This window comes from Python bivittatus, unplaced genomic scaffold (genome assembly GCF_059951505.1).
Source record: "Python bivittatus isolate LINGU-HERP-01145 unplaced genomic scaffold, Pbiv_v1 ctg000700_np1212, whole genome shotgun sequence".
Classification (NCBI taxonomy): domain Eukaryota; kingdom Metazoa; phylum Chordata; class Lepidosauria; order Squamata; family Pythonidae; genus Python; species Python bivittatus.
This window is the reverse complement of record NW_028277098.1, coordinates 13,147,093-13,168,067: the sequence shown is the minus strand read 5'-3', so window position 1 is coordinate 13,168,067 and position 20,975 is coordinate 13,147,093. Positions and strand designations below refer to the sequence as shown.

The window sequence follows — 20,975 nt, the reverse complement described above, 5'->3', positions numbered from 1 at the left end:
CTCTCTTCAGCATTGCTGGTGGGAAGTTTTCATGGGACTCCTTATTTACAGAGACTTTGCCCTTGTGGATCCAGGGAGGCAGAAACTCTTGCCCATGTCCTCATACGGTGTCCTTTTTATGATGCCCCAAGACATGCTTTAATCTCCCCAATCATCTCTAAATTTGAGGGTCAGATTGATAGATTTTATGATTATTACTTTTTAAGGAGAGCTAACTCTGTACTCACATACTAGGTGGCCAAATATCTTTATCAAGTCAAAAAATTGTGAATAACTTTTAATTAGATATGTTGTTTTCTTGTTTTTTTCTTTTCCCTGATAATGAACTGTTGTACTAAACTATTTCTCTTTTGCTACTGTAAAGGCTGGTCAAAGACCTTAATAAAGATATTTATTTATAACAATAGTTAAGCCACATCAACCCATAGTAGTGACATATGATATTACCAAGTGAGAGATTCTACAAAATGAGATCATTCAACACCTCACCACCACCATCCCCCCATTTTCATTTTCCCCCAATAACTCTACCTGAAGTGATTTTAAATCAATGGTATGGCATGGTACACATGCTGAATGACTATAAATAGCATCTGCGGTGTGTGTGTGCATGGTGCATGTGTATGATCATGATCACTATACATGGAGTTTGCTATAGGTTGAACTTAGGATGCTGCTATTATGATTATGATTATGATTATTATTATTATTTTCAATCCTGATAGAATGTACCGACAGATCTAGCCTAGGATTGTTTTTGCTTATTTTGCAACTGCATCACATTGTTGACTCAAGTCCTACTTGTGAGCCATCAAACACTCAGGTTCTTTTCTAGTGCCCAGTATGGTTTCATTCCTTCTATACTGATATCTTTGATTTTTTGTACTCAGATGGAAGACTTGGATTGTTACTGCTCAAATTCATCTTATTTGTTTCTGCCCATTTTTCCAGCCTGTCCAATCCTCCTGAATCCTATAAGGTTCCTAAATGTTGTTTCCTATCTTCCTGTATTTTTATGTTGTCCATAAATTTGATAAATATGTTTTCTATCTTTTCACAGGGCCTAGAATGGAGCCATGCAATATGCCATTGAATACCTTCCAGCTTGATGTGGAGCCAGTGACGTACATCCACTGAGTATATTACTTGGGTACTGGGTTTTTCCTCTTGTTTTCCTCTCTCTCCCCCCCCCCCTTTAAAGATAGAAAAATAGTTTCATTTCTCTAATCTTTTCTAGTCTTCTAGAGAATTCTGTACGATTTCCCAAAGATCACAGAAAGGGATTTCATCCACAAGCTCCTTCAAGACTTGGGTCTATAACCAGTCTAGACGTGGGAACTGAAACTGGTTTATGGAGGCTAGTGCTCCCTAATTATTTCCTCACTTACTTGGGGTTACCATTCCCTCTTTTTTCTTAATGGTTCTGTATAGGTCCATTTGGACACAGTTCCCCATTTGGGAGGAAACTGAAACCAAGCAGAAGTTGAAAAGCTCTGCCTTTTCCCTGTCACTTACTATCATCCTCCAAGCACTGGGCACCCTTTTTCTTCCTCTTACTGCTGAGCTAGCCCCCTGAATTCTCTTTCATTGCCATTAGCATCCTTTGTGAGTTTAAGTGCAAATTTGCTCACTGCCTTTTTTGACTTTCTTTTTTGCAAACATTAACTACTTGCTGATACATCTTCTTAGTGATTATACCCATCTTCCATTTTCTGTAAGCTAAAAACTTTGTATGCATCCACAGGGATTTCCTAAGCTCTCTCCATTTTTTTCTTCTCACTGGAATGGTGTGTAGTTGCATTTCCACCATCTTATTTTTGAGAAGTGCCCAACCCTTCTATGACTTGAGGAGTTCTGTTTGTGGGATTCCACTTTGTACTTCTCAAAGCTTACACATATTTTTCTACTGAGATTTTTTGTTGCTATTCATTTGAATGAGATGCAGATGCAACCCCTTTCAGTTTCATGAAGAAGAGGGGTACAGGCATGAAATATTATAAAAACAGAATGTCCTGTTTTTATGTCCTCAAAAAGTTATTCATTTCTCCAGGGCCTGTGAACTGAACTGTTGAGGACAGCTGACAGATTTCCCCCAACATTACACAAGATGCTTTTCATGCATTTTTTTTATAGTTGCAATATTATATGCCTGAGAATCATACTGGCCCTTCAGCTACATGCTAGGTCTCCATTTGAAAGAATAAGGTGAAACCAGGACAAAAAAAAGGTTAAATTTAATTTACATTTAAATGTAATAACAAGTAAATTTATACAATTATTCATTATTAAAAGATATTTAATAATTCTCTCTCTCACATTTAAAATTACAATTTGAATGCAATGTTTTAATGCATTGTGGAGGAAGGGAGAAAATAAGTTACTTAATGATTTAATAAATATTAAATTTATTATATTTTTTCATAGCCCCATTTTTTTGGGGGGGAGTGTGGCCCTTCACCAATGCAACCAAAATTATGCATCCTTTTTGTTTTGGAACAAGGCTCATTCAAAATGCTGCCTTGCCTTGCCATCTTTCTGTTGTGACATGTGCAATTGGAGTACATCCAGAGGAGGATGAGAGGAAAAAAAGAAAAAAACTCAGCCCTTTGAGGAATGACTAAAAGAGCTTGGTATGTTTAGCTTAGAGAAAAGAAGGCTAAACTCTAGACTGTCATGCCAAAGATGAAACAAACACATTATCTGTTGTTCCTAAAGGCAGGACTAGCTCAAAAGCTGGAAACAGTAAGGAAATGGAATTCAGTAAAACATCTGTGCAAATATCTTAATGAAACAGATCACCTCCCTCATGGGAGATGTTTAAGCACATCTGTCAGGGATGCTGCATTTACATCCTCTATAGACTAGGTGACTTCCACATATATGACTCTAGAAGCAAAATCACTCTGAAACAGTAAAATAATATTTGTTGCATTCTATTCTCCTTGAATGGAGTTTTGGCCCACTTGTGAAGAAAGATGTTTATTGGCTCGAGGCAGGAAACTCAAGAAGATAAGATATTCTTATTCAGAATAATATGTCTGCCAGATATACTGCAAAATACTGAAGGATGCTGAAGAAAGGGAAATGATGATATTTGATTCAGAATAGTTCAATAAAGAAAGAAGAGGGTCATTGTCAAGCTAGAATGATGTTTCTGGGGATGCAATCTGGTGAAAGAACATTGAAGCAGATTTTTAATTGAATAATGTATTGACAAAATTTGCACAAATACAACACTCCACAAAATAATTTACCTTTGTTAATTTCTGACTAATTCTGAAACCTGTACAATTGAACACATTTCATCTGAAATGTGCGTAAAGTTTGCCAACTTCATAAAATTTTATAAACTCAGATATCAAAAGCATACACCATTCTCCTACACCTATGTTTTTTAAAAAAATATTGTCAGATTTCAAAGTAATCATTTCCTGAAAGTCAAACAAAACAAAATTATCTCCGTTTTCCAGTCCCAGTCAGTGTCTTATTTTCATCAGTAGCCAGCCAAATGCAGTTTCTCACCCTTTACTGCAAAATAACAATGTTGTTTTAGCAAAACAGTTACTCAGGAAAACTCCAGATATTCCTATTCCAGCCAATGACGTCCAGATGCAAAATGTAAACCCAGAGAGTTGACAATTTGGTCCCATTATAATCTTATTTCAAAGTGAGAGGAAGACTTTGGAGGGAAAAACCAATAACTCACATTGGTTTTTTATAATACTGAAATAGCGATGAGAAATACGTGACTATTTTTTTGGAGTTGGGGGAAATCTTTCTAAAGGAGTTCTAAATCTGTAAGCATTACCCCCCAAAATAATTTGTTCATTGGAAGCATGAGCAACAGCTTTTTAAAGATTTACCAGAAGGAATAACCAGTGACTCATCCTACTGCTTATACACGACAACCAGGAGATGAGCTGTTTAGGTTGGTGGGTGGCTAAGTTGCACGATTCATTTTTGGAACGGTGGAGGTTGAGACGTGCTTTTCTACTGGGGCTATATGATCCACACCACAGAAGAATGACTTTTTTTTTTTTGCCCCTAGCATGTTTGCTGTCCTGAGAATGAGAGATATTTATGAATAAATTAGAATTTGACTTCTTCATATTAGACACTGAAAAGAGGGATTGATTGAGGTTTGTGTTTTTTGCATGCGCCTCAAAAATTATTTCAGTTCTTAAACTCAAGGCAAACAGTTGTACTTTAAAGAAGTGTCTATTTCCACACCATGTTAGCTTCACAGGTTAATGCCTGCTCCCATAGGAATTAAGAAATGGGTGATGCAAATGGATTATTCAGTATTTTAAAAAGGATACACTATTTACTAGTGAAATGTTCATTAGAGATTCATTCTGTTGTTAATTCATAGCAAGCAGAAAATGAAGTTGCTCTTTTCTGGGAATGTCTCTCAAGTGGCTGACCCATCAGGCTGAAGATTCGTGGAGATCACCCAGAAAAGTAATGATAGTTTGGACATCTCAGGTTGCCCAGTGGGAAGGATACCTTTGCAGGTTTCCCAGTCCCAACCCATGAAAGTCCATATAATTGCTGTCATGAATAGAATATTGGTGTTGGCAGAGAGGTAATGATCAGATTCCCTGCTCAGCTCAGCCAGTGCTTTTCCATCTGTCAGTCTAATTTACCCTGCAGGAGTGCTGCATGGGTAAAACTGGCAGCATCCTGGAGGAAGAGCTGGATGCAATGCCACCTTTTCAGTTGCTGGGGACTTTTGTTTTGCTTTGTTTTGTTTTCTGAAATGGCTACAATCTCAGAATGTTCCTAATTGAGATTTTGAAGATCTCTTATAATATTACTGAACTCACATGATATTGCATGAGAATGCAGTAAAGATACTCCTTGAGTTATGACGGTAATTGGGACGGGAATTTCCATCACTAAGCGATGTGGTCATAAAGCGCAATGTCACATGACTGCTTCACTTAGTGATGGCAATCCTGGCACTCCCTGTTGCCGTCATTAGCTGGGGATCCACCCCAATCCAAGCCATTCTGGGCTTGATCCCTCGCTGCCCTGAGCCTCAGTAAGGTAAGGGACTGTCTCCCCTCCGCCTCCCCCATCTATCTGTCCCCCATCTCTGCTCTTTTCAGTATCCTGCAACCTGCCTTTCATGGTGGCAAGCAGCCCCAGAACTGTGCAGCTCTTTGGCTGCTTGCCACACTGTGGCTCAGGGGTTTCTTGGCACGCTGTGGCTCTGGGGCTACAAGAAACCCCTGAGCTGCAGAACAAAGCCGCAGCTCCCCCTGGAAACCTCAGTGGCCCCAGCAGCATGGTGCAAAGCTGCAGTGCCCCAGGAAGTCCCAGCAACACGGCACGAAGCCACAGCGCCCTGGGAAACCCCAGCAGTATAATGCAAAGCCGCAGTGCCTCAGGAAACCCCAGCTGTCTCAGCAGTGCTTCTACTCTTCATGCTTGCCAGTTTCCTCTCCTTTTCTTTAAATTCCCCATGCCGTTCTGTATGAAAGCTGTGCAATATCACTGAATCACCTCAATTGTGCCAAATGCAAAACATCTGGAAGAAGCTTAAACCTTTGTGTAGAATTGGACAAAATTGAATAGGAGTCCCACCGCAACACTTTTAGCAGCATGGTAAGCTAGAGTGGGAAAACCTGTCCTATTTGGATTGTAAACACTGGCTGGGTGGCACCGCTAAGTCCTACTGGCCCGGAAAAGATGCTACATTGCTGTCAGGATCATTGAATGGCGCTGAAAGATAAGTGGCAATTTCAGATGCCTAGGATTGCATTCCAACATGATAAATATCTAATGTAAACAGGTTCTCAGGAGGAGAACATCTGCCCTCATGGGATTGAGTCATGTGATGTTAAGAGCTGGTAGAAGTGCTGTTATCAGCTGAACTGACTTACAGAAACCAGAATGAACCAACCAAAACGCTACTGTGCGTGTTTATCTTACCTTGGGGAAAAACTCAGCTAATTTGAGTAATGTGTTTTTTCATTATAACCATCTGATATATAACTAGATGGCAATCCGTCAAAACAGGCAGATAAGTTAGTGGCCATATGTTGGTGTGCTGTATTTATACTAGGTCTCTTCCTGCTGCCTGGATAGTTAATTTGCTTGCTTTATTTCACTGTTTGACCAAATGTCAGATTAGGCAGGATGCACTGTCTTGTATAAGACGTCAGGGTTTTCCTTTGAGAGGAAGCCTACACATGTAGATTTCTTTCCTTAAAAACCTAAAAAGTGGATAGATGCAATTGCAGCCCAGAATCTCAGAAGGAGGCTAATTTTTATGGTTGGGCAATGCTTTGGAACACACTGGAGCATGAACCCAGCATCTTGTCTGTGGATGATTAAACAGACATGCCTTTTTCCACATGATCCTGGGAAAAGAAGCAGATGCTTTTATGACTTGCAGACAGGTGTTATGCTCGTGCTTCTATGTGTTCTGAACTGTCTCTTCCAAAGTGTTTCCGAAACACTAATTTTATCTCTGTGAGTAATTTGGGCTGGGGCGGGGCGGGGGGGGGGAGAGAGAGAGAGAGACAAGATCACCAATGACTGCTATGGTTGAGTGAGGATTTCATTCTTGCTCTCCCTAATCCATGTCTTTCATCTTAACAACTATACTCTACTGCAGTGTTTCTCAACCTTGGCAACTTTAAGATGGGTGGACTTCAACTCCTAGAATTCCCCAGCCAGCAAGGCTGGCTGGGGAATTTTGGGAGTTGAAGTCCACCCATCTTAAAGTTGCCAAGGTTGAGAAACACTGCTCCACTGTATCTTCTAGTCATCTTCAAGTGTGTAGGGTGGACAGATGCTTACCTGACAGAGCAGCCTGGCCAGTCTGGCAACCCCCAAAGTTGATGCGATTGTGTTGCCCAGACTGCTGAACCAGTGTGGCTAAAAGATTAATTCAAAAAATGACAATAAAATGTTATGGAAATGTTACAATTTTATGTCTTTTACTCTGTTATATTTTGTCACATTTTACTACTGTAGCTTTAAGAAGAAAAACATCTTCTCATTTTCCCTCATTTCCCTCATGGCCATGTTGGGTTTTAGAAAAGGACAGGTCTACCTCCATATTTTCTTCCTACTTGTCGATCCTTGAATTTCCCTCCTTGCTTTTCCTGTTCTATTCCAATGCATCCTCAGCATTACTGGATCTTTTCCCCACCAATGATGAAATTCAGGCTGTCATATGGAGCACAACTAACATTAACCTTTACCTGACCACCAGCATACCTTGTTTAAATTCTTCCTGTTTAGGGATAGCATGCAGGGAATGGCATCTTTAATTTGTTCTAGCTCCTTTACCAGCAGTGGCCAGAAGCAACCTCTCTGTTTTCCTCTCTGCAATGAAGTAATGTGCTACATCTATTAGTGTGTATGTGTTTCTACTTTCTCCTGATGTTACATTTGTGTGCATGTGGGAAACATAAGGTAGCCTACATATGCTTCACTTTGGGACATGTGACCAGCAAGGAGGAGGGAGGGGCCATAGAATGGAGCATTTGCAGCAATCTGGGCCACTGTCTTACTAGTTCTCCCATAGATATGTTTTGGGGATTTTCTTTTTCCTGGATTATTTTCCCCAAGGCAGACCCAGCACATTTTCAAACTTGAACTTTGTGTTGCGGGTTTCACCCACTTCTGATCTCAAAATTGGTGCTATTTTGTTTAGTTTTTGGAGTCATCCTGCTGATGCATGGAAAGGTGGACGGAATCCTGAACCTCCTTCCATGCAGTCATAGAGCTGGAAGGAACCGTAAAAGTCTCTGAGTCCAACCTCCTGCTCAGTGCAGGATGCACCAAACATCTCTGATTGAAGACCTCTAGCAAAGGAAATTCACCATGTTATGTGGCAGCCTGTTCTACAAGCTGATAGCCTATGCAGTCCAGAAATTTCTCCTGATATCTTGCTTGAATCTCCTTCTTTGTAGCATTAACCCAGTTACTCTGATCCATTCCTTCTTTTGTGTGACAACCTTCAGATATCTGATGACTGCTATCATATCTTTCCTGAATCATCTTTTTTGTAAGGTAAACATACCAAGATCATTTAGTTGTTCCTCATACAACTTTATCTCCAGATGCTTCACCATCTTGGTCATCTTCCTCTGAGTTTGCTTCAATTTATCATTGTCCTTGAACTGAGGAACTCAGAACTGGACACAATGCTCCAGACTGAATCTGATGGCAGCAGAATGGAACAATAACTTTGTATGATCTATGTTCCTGTTGATGCACCCTAAGATGGCATTTGCCTTTTTACTAGCTGCATCACATGTTGGCTCATGTTTAACTTTGGTGGACAAGGACATCCAGATCCATTTCATATGTATTATTGCCAAGCCAGGCCTCCCCATTTCATACTTGTTCCTTACAACTTTTCCAACCTAGTTTCAAAACTTTACTTTTCTCCTTGTTAAATTCCATCTATTCATTTCAGCTCATTGCTCAAGCTTGTCTAGATCTTTTTGAATTTGCTCTCTTCCACCTAAAATATTAGCAACCTCTCCTAGTTTTTGTCATCTGCAACTTTTATAAGCTGCCCCCATATCCATCATCCAAATCATTAATAAAAAACATTGAACAGCCCAGGGCCCAGCCTTGTGGCACTTGACTTGATAACTTCCCTTCAAGCTAAACTGGACCTATTAATGAGCACTCTTTTCTGTGCAGTCATTTAACCAAATGTGAGTCCATCCAACGGTGGTATCATCTAGCCCAAATTTGCCATTGCATGAAGAAGACTATCACGAGGCACTCTGTTGAATGTTTTGCTGAGTTCTGTGTGCACTATGTCTACTTAATTGCCCTGTTCTACTCAGTTAATTACTCTATCAAAGGAAGTGAGATTAGTCTGGCAGAGTTTCTTTGTGACAGACCCATGCTGGCTTTTGTTAATTGTAGCATGCCTATCTGAACTGTACACAAACATGCTGCTTGATAGTCAATTTGAAGACCTTGTCCAGTATAGGCATCAAGCTGACAGATCTGTAGTTTTCCAGGGCCTTGTTCTTCCCCTTTTTGAAGATGGGGACAATATTTGCTCTCCTCCAGTCTTTTCAGACCTTACCAGTCTTCCAGGACTTCTCAAAGATTACCAAGAATGAATCTGTGATCACCTCTGTTAGTTTACAGCATCCTGAGATCTAATGCATCTGGCCCTGGAGACCTGAATTCATTAATATTAACTTAATGAGTGCACCATTGAAAAACCTGAAGGACTACAATGAAGGCAGATCATCCTGGAGAAACTCTATGTATGTTGTCACTAAGAGTTGACATCAACTTCATGGCACATAATCAACTAAATTCTCTCTTAACAGTATTCCTTCATTGTCCCACATTCTGCTGAGTTGGAAATAATAATAATAATAATAATAATAATAATAATAATAATAATAATAATAATACACCCCAGACAACTGTTGATAAAAAAGACAAAAAAAGTCTTGAGAAAGAACTGGAGAAAATCGCAAAATACAAAGACCTGGAAATACAAATAGAACAACTGTGGCAAAAGAAAGCCAAGATAGTACCAGTAGTAATAGGCACCTTTGGTGCCATCCCAAACCACCTGAAGACCATCGGCATTGACAAAATCACCATCCGTCAAGGTAGCTTTACTTGGAACAGTTTACATCCTGCGTTGATACCTTTAACACCATCAAACAACAACATCTGCCTATCCCAGGTCCTTGGGAAGGACTCAGTAGGTGGATAAAAATGCCAAATCCAGTCTAAACATCTGGCTGACTGTGCAACCACCAATAATACTTTAGCTCAATGGCCACCTATTGAGTTCAAATATGAACAGTAAAAGGATTTTTTCGTTTGCAATTTAGCCCTAGTTTATATAGAATAGTTAAAATATGCTCCCCAGTCTCAGTCTTCAGATATTGGATTATTCATAGGTATCTGCAGCAAAATGAGATTATGTGAAATGATGAAAGATGTGCAGTGACATAACAGTGCAAATCCTGCAGTTATGTTCTTGCATCCTGGCATCTGATGTGAATATGTTAGTTGCACTTTCTGTGTCATGACATGATGCATATTACCTGTGGATCATACAAACAATTCCTTCCAAGTATACACAGATTTTCTGTAGATAGACATGTGACATTCCAGAGAAAGATTAAGACTGGACCCTTTCTCCTCCTTCCCCTCCTCCTCCTCCCTCCCCCCCCCACATGAGTGTGTTTAAAGGTTTGTTGATTTTGTTTTTTCCCTGCCTCCAGCTTACCACTTCAGTTAAAATAATAGATATATGCTTTACATATTATGCTGAGGGCACAAAGAAGATTTTATACCTACCTACATGCATATACCAAATTAATCTCCAATAAAAGATATCATTCCCATGCATTGAGCTAGACTCCTGGTGATTACATAGAAATATCCACACATTTGCTTGGTAACAATATTGAAATGGTTTGCCACTGATTTCCTAGGTTGTGGGGTTTTGTTGTGGTTGTTGTGATCTTCCCAGTTTAGCCTATAGCTTAACCAGATCTCACCCTTCATAGCTTTTTTCAAGACTGACTCAGATGTCAGGCAAGATCAGGTGGATGCTGCCATCTGGCTGGGTATTTGGGAGGAGATGAAGATCATGAATCTTATGAAATTATCATAATGGTCCACCTTTTTTAACAGAATGGAAATATCTTTGTGTGGGATATTTACGATTAGTATCTGTGAAGTAGTCCCTTGTGTTCTAGTACACAATAATGTGTTGCAAATATTGACAGTTTAGTTGGGTAAGTTACATAAACCAACATGATACTGGATGACTCATGTACTTGGCCAACAATGAGGCCCACAGTGAATGCCACATCATAATATTAAGCCATTTGCTCCCTAATCCGCAGGTCCAACGAAGCTAAATAATTGCAGTTAAGCCAAAATTATGCACTGGGAACAAAAAAAAAAACCCTCATTCAGTATCTATAACCTAGCAAGAACATAATTTGGACTTCTCAAACAAAATGAGGAATCCAAAAAGGTAAACCTGTTTGAATTTAACCACTTCAGTAAACTAGACTGTTGAGCTGGAAGATAGTACAGTAATGTAGATTTCATTGTTTTTCTTAAATTTGTACCTCTCTTCTGCAGTGCTAAGTGAAATTGCAGTATTTTTAGAACTGGAGAGGATTCAAATCCAGATTTCTGTAGAATCATGCGGCCCTGGAGAAATAACTTATCCATTCAGAGGGCGCTGTTCTAAGTATCTCTATGAATATATGCACAGACCTTCTATTTCTTCAGCACCTTGCCAGGTAAGGCCTAGGAATGATTTCAGATGATTCAAGAATGCTCTGAACAGTGTGAGTTAATTCTTTGAGTTATTGCCAGAAGGTTGAAAATATTTTACAGGCCCTATGCTGGGTTCACCAGACATGATATACCCTAACCCTAGATACAATTAATATGCTCACAAAGCATACAATGGTCAAGCCAATAGGTTGTATTGTAATAGTTTACTCATCAACTATTTATATATACAAACTAACAAATATTTTTATAGTGCCCATTTGAAGTTTCTAGGCAATGATGCTGTACTGAGTCATCATAGGAATTTCAGAGTAGCTGAACTTCCATTTCTACTGTTGCTTGCCAAAAGAGTAAGCTGTGGGATGGGATGAAGTCTTGCACTGGACTGGGCATGTACCATTTCACACACAGGTTTGTTGGTTCCTCCACAGTTTTTGTTGCTAAACTGTTGACTTTGTTTAGATGCACAGTGATCAACACTCTCAAATCCACTGTTGCACTTGTCAGTTGTACTATATTGAACTGGTATACATTTTACTTCAATGTTAACTTTCTACTAATAATAGGGAATTCCACATGCATCTTTCTAAACTTAGTTTCACTCGTTAAAAGCAGAACATAAAAGGCTTCTTCTGCCTATTTATTTCATTTTATTAACAAGTGGACAGGTAGGGGAAATAAGAATCAACTACCCAGTCTTACTGTAGCTCTAAAGAAATATCAGTCTACTACACTTATCTTGTTTTGCCATTTGTTAAAATTCCAAGAATTTATTCTAGTCAACTCTAAAATCCAGATTATTTTAGTGCTGTGTCCAGTGGCATCTTAACAAAACATCAAAATGATGATGTGTGCAATGACTCAACTTGCAGATACTGCAATCATACTCCTATGTCATGACATCGTGTGCACGCACGTAAATCAAGGCATTGCACATTATATATGTCATCCTTTCCATAAATACATATGTCTTACCTACAGATGAAAGCAGAAGATATTGAATAAAATGATGAAACATCTGCATTGAACAATTACAGTTAATAATTTGCCTTTTCAGTGACTATGGGCAACTTATATTTCCCCATCTCCAATGGCACAGCAATACATCCTTAAGGAAATTCAGTTATGATCATCTGATTAATGTGATAATGTTTATTTGCTTGTTTCAACTCTGGCCTCTTCTGAGACAATACTGTCTCAGGTGACTTAGTTGCCGATCACTTTAATAAAGCTCAGAGACCATTCTTTGTGTTTGATTTTTTTAGCTTAGCCTTCCATCTCTGCTGTGGGCCTTTGTTCTTCTTGCTCAGCGTGAGTAGTTCCTTATTTTATCCTTTCAGCTCACATATAACATTATGACCTCTTGTACTTTCAGGGTTGGAGTATCTTCTTTCTGAATATTTAGATTTAAGGATGTTAAAAGTTTTGATTTTCATTGCCTGTGTAACTGACAGCCCCAGGCTAAGAGTTGAAGTGTGCAGGCCTTGTGATCATGTTCTGATGGTAAAAGCTGTACTTTGGAACCAGTTGCTTGTGTATTTCACTTAGGTTATGATGAGAGTAGACTTCTCGTTTCATATAGATTTTATGGTAATGCACATTAACTTATGTTTTATTCAATGAAAGGCAATGTTTTCATTTGGTTTATCTTATTCATTGCTAACTTTTTTTTTTTTTTAACTAACTTGCACCTTTACAATATGTCTGTGGTTTTATGTTTCTTCTTTCTACTAATATGCTGGCAGTTACCTAGGTAGGAAGTGCAACTTTCTATGCTTTCTTTGGGTCAATATGTCCTTGTTCATCTGGAAACAGAAATTGATTTTTCCTGTGTTTGCACCAGCTTACTTATATCCCTTTATTGAGCTGAACTGATAATGCACATTGTCACACTCTGATCACGTGTAGCAGAGGGGAGGGGGCTGCAAATAAGAAACATCAGGGACTAATGGACTGGGGGGGAAGGGAGGGGGTTGGTGCCTTCAGTCATTGTTTACTCTTTAGTCTCTGCAGTTTTCTTGGCCAGGTTTTTCAGAAGTGGTTTGTCATTGCCTCCTTCCTAGGGCTGAGAGGCTGAGATGACTGGCCCAAGGACACACAGCTGGCTTTGTGCCTAAGGCAGGACTAGAACTCACAATCTCCTAGTTTCTAGCTTGATGTCTTAACCACTACACTAAACTGGCTGTCTAATAGACCTGTACTATGGGGGGAAAATATTTTAAATAGATTATAACACCCCCTTTGAAACTTGGTTGGGGATTCTCCATCCCTGCTCCACTTGACTGGAAGAGTTTTCCCACCCTGCACTGACTTTTGCCACTGACCATTTATAACAAGAAATGTAGCATCCTGCATAGGCCATAAGATTTTTTTCTATTTTAATCAACATACTTTTGATAAAGTGATTTGTATTGTTGCTCTATGCTTATAGGTGCCTTGTTAAGCATATCAGCATTCAGCAAATGTATATAGCTGAAGCTATTTTCTGAAGCTATGGTCTGGACCAGGAAAACAGCTGATGGGCAGTTACTGTAATAGGGAAACTGCTGTTTGAATTTAATTCCACAGTGTCCTTGACAAAATGTCTACAGCCATGCCACCCTGAACATGCCTGATGTTGTCTGATCTTGGAAGCTAAGCAGGATCAGGCCTGGTTAGTACTTGGGTGGGAGACTACCTGTGAATACTGGGTGTTGTAGTCTTTTTGCTTCACTCTGTGAGTTCCCTCCATCTTCTTTGAGAGCCTGTTTGGTCTAGTGGTTAAGGTTCCAGGCTAGAAAGCAGGAGATGGTGAGTTCTAGTCCTGCCTTAGGCATGAAAGCCAGCTGGGTGACTTTGGGCCAGTCACTCTCTCTCAGCCAAGGACGTCAGGCTCAGGTGACAAGCCAGTTGGTCAATTCCTGCACAACTAATGGATCAACATTTGGTTGATCTGAAAAAAGCAGACCCTGCACCTGCGGGAAAAATGCTAGGAAGAAAAAAAAAAGTCTCCCTGCCATAATATAGGGCCTTAGGCTCCAGGCTCATTACTTCCTAAGCACCTTTTAAGTTGATAGCTCTTCTTTTTAAACCTCATTGGCAGCTGGCAGAATGCAGGAGAATGGTCTCCCTGCAGTGAGATTTTAATTTAAAGGCTTGACTGAGCTTCAAATGGTAATCCAGAAAGGACATTAGCTGAATTAATCACTGTTTTAGCCTTCTTTCTAAACATGAATGGAGTATGGGCTGCATTTGAGATGATCCGAAAACCAGCTTTGGAACAAACTGAAAGATTAAAGACTCCCTCACTTCAAACTGGAATGAACCATGGATGTGCAGTTTTCCTTGGTGATATTGTAGAATTGGTTTATTGCTGCCTTCTTCAATTATTTTTTCCCCCTACTTCCCAGTCTAGCCTACAGTTCTGGACTTTCCTGTGATCTCCCATACAAATATTAACTAGTCTGATCCTGCTTAATATTTTTTGAGATTAGCCAAAGCTGGCTAGGTCCGGTTCATTACGTTACAAGATCCTCTCCAAGAGAAAAGATTATCAAGAAACTAGGCAGATATCAAGACCAAAGAATAATCAGAGATACAGGAACATCTCAGAACTTGGAGATACCACATTATATTACTCTTTACATTCTTCCAGGCCAGAAGAATCCAGGGGCTAATCTGGATAAGTGTCAGCCCTTCAAGTAGGCCAGGTTGGGAAACAGATACCACAAGAACTGCTGGAACTCTACTGTTATAGGATACAATAATGGAGTCTTGAAAGCCTACAGAGTTTTTTTCTGCCCAAGATAATCAAAGCAGGATTATTTTGAGTCTCTTTCTCACACTCCCTCCATTCCCAGGACTGTACTGTCATTACTGTCAATTGCATACTCCTTTATTATCCCTTACAGGTTCTGCTAACATTTCTTACATTTCTTCATCACCTTTATTTCTCCAATTCTCTACCGTAAGCAGAGTCAGTCAATCAGTTCAGATAATTCTGCCATATCTCTGCATTAGGAGTGTGATTGGATGATTCAGTCACTCCTGATTCATTAATGCATATCTCTGTAAGTCTCACAGACTCCATGGACTTTGTCCAGTCAAGAAGTAAACTCAGGCAGCATCTTCTATAGAATCACAAGCAGTGAACTTTTCTGAAGGGAAAAGACTAGATCAAACTGTTCAGGTCTGTTTCCCATTTTAAACTGGAGGTGGGAAAATACATTTCCCTGCAATTTAAGTGTGCCGCTGCATTTAGACAAGTACAGGTTTATATTATTGAATCCATGCCTGGATTCCTCTCTAATAGCTCTTGTCAGCTGTCACAATTAATAGCAGCACTTTGATTGGAGGTGGTTGGACGCAATGGAAAGGGCAATTAAACCTGGTGTTCAAGTGCTTTTCCTGACAGCACAAGGGGGCAGCAGTCCTGTTGTTTCAGGCGTGACGAGCATCTCTTAAGATGAACAATGTGACCTGAACAAGGTAGTGCCATTTATCTGCTAATAAGTGAAGGATATCCTATTCAGCAAGAATCAGACCTTCATATTTCCATTGCAAATGTCATAATTGTATAATCTGGAGTAAGCAACAGCATTCTTAACCCTTTAGCCATCTCCTGAGAACTGAATCTGTAAGACTCAACAATCTGCAAACAGAGCTTGTGGTTAACAGATTGCAAAACAGGTGCTATGTGTTCCATTTGTATACAGACTTGCTAGGAAGTAAACCCCATTTAACACAGTAGGACTTACTTCCCAGTAAACATGCTTAGGACTGGGGTGTAACAAGTAAGATAAACACAAGTAAGAATGTTATGATTCACACTCGGACCTAATGGTAGTGTTTCCTGTAATTTAGTGAAATTTAACTCCCTTCCCTCTACATCTATGCTTCATAGCCTAAGCAGCTGTGAATTGATGTCATTGATGCTGAAGCATTTGCAGAATCATCTGAGTATAGAATATCAATGTTATTGCTAATATTCCTATACGAACAACTGATGCTGCTGAATATCCTGAACAACATCATTCAATGTGGGCACCTGAGATTTACTTTGGGCCGTTCCACAGAAGTGACAGGCAATATTGTTAGCAATGCTTGGTGGGATGAGAGAGTGAATGTAGGGCTTGTATGTGCCCATTTTCTGGCCACACATAAAATGTATTATAGGATCTAGTAAAAAAAAAAAAATACTCGGCTTTTCAGATCAACAAATTTCATAGAAGAAACACGTAGGTATGACATGTGCTTGTAACCCATATACAAATACTGCTTGCATTGTGGTTTTTTTCTTCTCTGTTTTTAATAAATGCTTCTCAATTGTTTATATCTTAACTCTCACCAATAATTCTGTAAAGAACTCAGGTTTCACCAAAAGAAGGGAGGGGAAAAACATCCAATTTTCTTAAGAAAGGCATCATGTTATTATATAGGAGCAGGGGCTGAAGTCAATCTATGCCCCAAACCAACCAACAGACAGATGGACAAAACCACCTAAATAATTAAAAAGTTAACCAGTACAAGTTGCTACTCTATTTTGGCTCCCAAACCATTCAGACATTACTCCAGTCCCAGACTGCAAGAAATAATCAATTGAGATGTTAAGATCCTTTTGTATCAAGTATATTCCAGTTGAAGAGAGGTACTTCTGTCTACCATCTCTGCACTCTTCTGTCTGATAGGGTCTTTCCTGATTTGGAGAGAGGAATTACTTATTTCTGCATTCAAGCGGTGGTGCATGCATCACATTTTAATTTGAAATGTGAGGAGACAGGCACAAGCTGACAACTTGTTCTCACATTTCATCCTCAGTTTTGGGACTTTATGTGCACTACTTTTGTGGCATTACAATTACTGCTACCAATTTTATATTTGGCTGTGTACCCAGTGATAGAACACATCCATAAGTTCTTATGTGACTGATGAATTGATTGGATGTTCAGTCATTCTTTTTACCTGAAGCGTTCTGAATGTGTCAGTGCGCTCCTGGTTGGTTGGATGTAGGACATAGTATGTTGGCTTGCAAGGTAGTTTCTATATCAGAGGTACTAGTATACCAGGATGATGAGAGTTTCTGAATGCTGGACACAATTTGACACAGTCAGCAGTGGCTCTTGGGAAAAATGGATATGAAAAAGATACACACACACACACACACACACACATATATATATGTGTGTATATGTGTGTGTGTGTGTGTGTGTGTGTGTATATATATATATATATATATATATATATATATATACACACACACATATAATAGTGTGAAAGTAGAAAGTAGGATGAGTACAGGAAGAGATGGTATGAACCCTGTATGAAAAAGTTTCCATAAAATGTATGGAAAATGAACATAAGGATGTAGAAGCTGTTTGTAACAAAGTGAAAACAATTATGTGCCACAGAAGGCATAAAATATTACTGAGCGGTATAAAAAAGGATACTTGGTGGAATGATGCAGCAAAAGAGTCTGTGGAAGAGGGAAAAAAAGCATATCGGACAGTGATTGCTGTCCGGATAGCAGGTGGTCCGTTGCGAGGCATGAACATCTCTCAAGAGAACCAAAAATATCTGTGTATTGAAGTGTGGTTCTGCCCACAATATTATGCATTAAGTGAGAATTGGGTATGTCAGAAAAAGCATAAACGTTTAACGCAGTGGGATTGGGGTACTGAAATGCGTGCAGTAAAAGAAGTGAGAGGATTGAGAATGAGTAAGTGCTGAACGACTGTAGACTGAACACAAAATAAAGTAACCAGTGAGAAAGGAGTTAGGAGGTTTATATGACCTTTCAACTCTGGCAACCTGATTCTGGGCAGCGTATAAAAATTTCTGAACAAAATAGAAAAGAGAAGCAGCACTTGCTGCTAAAACAAAGCAAAAATGAATATACAATGTGCATATGCTAAATTGGATAGATGCTACCTGAGAAAGAATTATTCTAATTTAAATGGAAGCAGAATATATACCCCACAGGATATCAGATGCTATCCAGGTGATTTGTAGGCCAGCTGTCCAGGTGCTGTTCTGATTCTCCTTTGTTAATGATTCTTTACCTGGACTTGAACTGAAAAGCCTTCTTTCAAAGGACTCTGTAAATTAGTCTCCTGCGACTCATGGGCTTTCCTGATGTGTGGGTTTTAGATACTGTTTATCCTAACTGTGAAAGTGTCCTCACTCTGAATTGGCTGAGTGCATTGTGTTCCATCCTGGTGCCCTTTCCATGTCCTGCAAATGAAAATCAACTATATAATTTCATTGCCAACAATGCTATGGGTGTGTGTATGTGTATACACACACACACAAAGAAGAAAAAAAAAGACTAATCACGCAAATTCATAGCCATAAAAGAAAGAGGAGATTAATCCAACAAAATAAAATTTAATTGGAAGGAGGAAAGCCCTTTCTTACCCAACTGGACAATGAACATAGTGGGCAGGTAGCCCAGAGAGGAGTAGGAGAATTAAAATTGTCAGGGTTTCCACAATTCTAATAAACCTCAGGCAGACAGCAAACAGACCTCTCACAGAATTAATTTAGCCACACATTTTTCTCTGCATGTCTCAGTAATCAGATATGTGAGGCGACTGCTGTCATGACTCATTAAACTAACCAGTGTCCAACCTCAAGCAAAGACTTAATGAACTGCTTTTATCCTGCACTCTTAGCTGAAATGTGAAATTTAGTGTAAAATGTACCGTTTATGAATGCTATCAACATCACCCATGCCTGCAAATGCAAAAATTAAATGGCCGATTTAACCACATAGACGACCTGTGGTGGTTCATGGTTGGACTTAACAGAGGAGTGCATAATATTGCCTGAAGCCCTTAGATTGCACTTGATAAAATTATGTTGAACAAGGACAAAGGAGTGAATAAAATTATGAGACGGGCACAAACTAAGTTTGATTTAATTTCATTTAAGTATAAATGTCTTGGGATTTATATTAAATGAATCAAATATTTACTGTTCCCCATGCATTTCATATTTCCTCTTTATCACCGAGTAGCAAATTTTGGGGAGCATCACCAAATGTTTTCCTGGATCTTGAATTGGGAAGCTTTGATTCAAAATAAAGTCATACACGATACATCTACACATTCCCCTAACTTCAGCTTGAGGATATCTGGCTAACCATTGTTGGATACCTCTGTATGATGCAGCTGTTTTCTCATCCCCAGCCTGTAGCCAAGGCCAGCTGACTTTGGAATTTTTCGATCCAATGCCTTCTCCTAACACAAGTCTCATTATACAGTATGTACATTTTGTGCTGCTTTCATAACTGTCCAACATCTCTTGGTTATTTTCAGCTGCTGCACATGTATCTCTTCCTCTCCAGTCACTTCCAACTTCTCTCCACGGCCATTTTGATCTGTCATGCAGAGAGAGAGAGCAGCAGCATCAACATCACTAGAGAACATGACAGATCAGGATTTCTGAAAAGCAAACTGTAAAAGTTCTGATGGATGGCTGAATCCTCTGCTCAACCATCATTAAAACTTGCCTTTTCCAACAGCCACATGTAAGGGGCAGTTTTTCTTGCCAGCTGAAATCCACCAGGCACTGCATCTTCCACGATACGTGTTGGCCTTACAGGTTATCTTGTTACTGCTCAGCATTATAGATGGAGCAACTGTAGGATGGCATAATTTGTGCTGCCTCACAGACTGGAACAAACCATGTTAAACTGACTGTCTGGCTTGCCTTTTGACAGTATAAGGAGTTGTTAAGTATTCACACTACATTTAATTAAAAATACTCTAGGGAAAAAGCTTTGTGTACTTTTGTTTCATGTTTTAGTTTGCATAGGGGGAGCTCATTCGTTCATCACTTTACCTACAGGTCTTTTATAGTGATTTCATATTTCAGATGGATACTTTTTGTTTCATAAATATTATGTTATCGTGACTCAGTTTGTTTTCTTCCTTTCTAGTGAAATAAGAATGCATTTTTATCCTCTTGCAATAATTGAGATGATACATGCCTGTAGCTTAGCAAAAAGTATAAAAAGTTTTGTTTCACTCCTTGATTGTTATCTGGCAATGGAAAGCTTAAGATTGCTTATGATTCTAAGTTTTTTATCCTGTCAACAGTAAGTAAGCTGGGAGTAAGCTGAATTCAGTGGATTTCTGATTAGGGAGGTTTAGAATTGTGCTACAAGAGTCTTGTCTTATTGTATGATTGTCCATTAGCAGCAGCTGACATAATGAATGGTCATCTGTGTTTTCAGAAGTGGGAGAAGCAAACATTGCATCTTTCTCCAAAGGGTAAGCATAATATAATACCTGCAATACCTCATACAGGTACTTGGTTCCAATAATTGCACAATTCTGATTATTTGGAATGACCTTGTAACTTATCCATTGATGACAAATCACCAAACTATATTCCACACAGAACAGTTACTCTATTTCTATGTCACTGTTCCATCAATCAATTGGGGGAAGAAAGGCAGTGGAGGGTAACAACCAATGACCAGGGGAATATATTATTGCTATAATGCCCAGTGGCCAATTGGAATGGGTTTGCCTACTATGAAATGATGTGCAGCCAGAAAATCAGACAGCACTACTTCAGTTGGCACAGGATAATGTGTATTCCTACCCTCAAGACATGGTCAGAAGCCCTTACTCAAGCTTGAGCAAGCTGGTCATGTGGATCAGCCCAACATCTCCTCCCTCTCACCCCATAGAGCCAATAACTTACATATGCACACAGAG

General features: G+C 39.3%; 1 long non-coding RNA gene across 8 annotated transcripts in view; it reads left to right on the top strand.

Moving 5' to 3' along the window:
* The window catches only part of LOC112541052 (uncharacterized), a 42,746-nt gene extending 22,771 nt beyond the window's left edge, over window positions 1-19,975 (top strand). For 7 of the 8 annotated variants that reach the window (XR_003085087.2, XR_015798342.1, XR_015798341.1 and 4 more), the window contains 4 exons: window positions 1,061-1,150; window positions 11,113-11,276; window positions 12,537-12,582; window positions 19,566-19,975. This is a non-coding gene — a long non-coding RNA (uncharacterized LOC112541052). Of the gene's footprint in view, window positions 1-1,060; window positions 1,151-10,868; window positions 11,003-11,112; window positions 11,277-12,536; window positions 12,583-19,565 lie in introns of all 8 variants that reach the window. The other variant, XR_015798340.1, reaches the window with a different exon arrangement.
* Window positions 19,976-20,975: the final 1,000 nt, after the last annotated feature.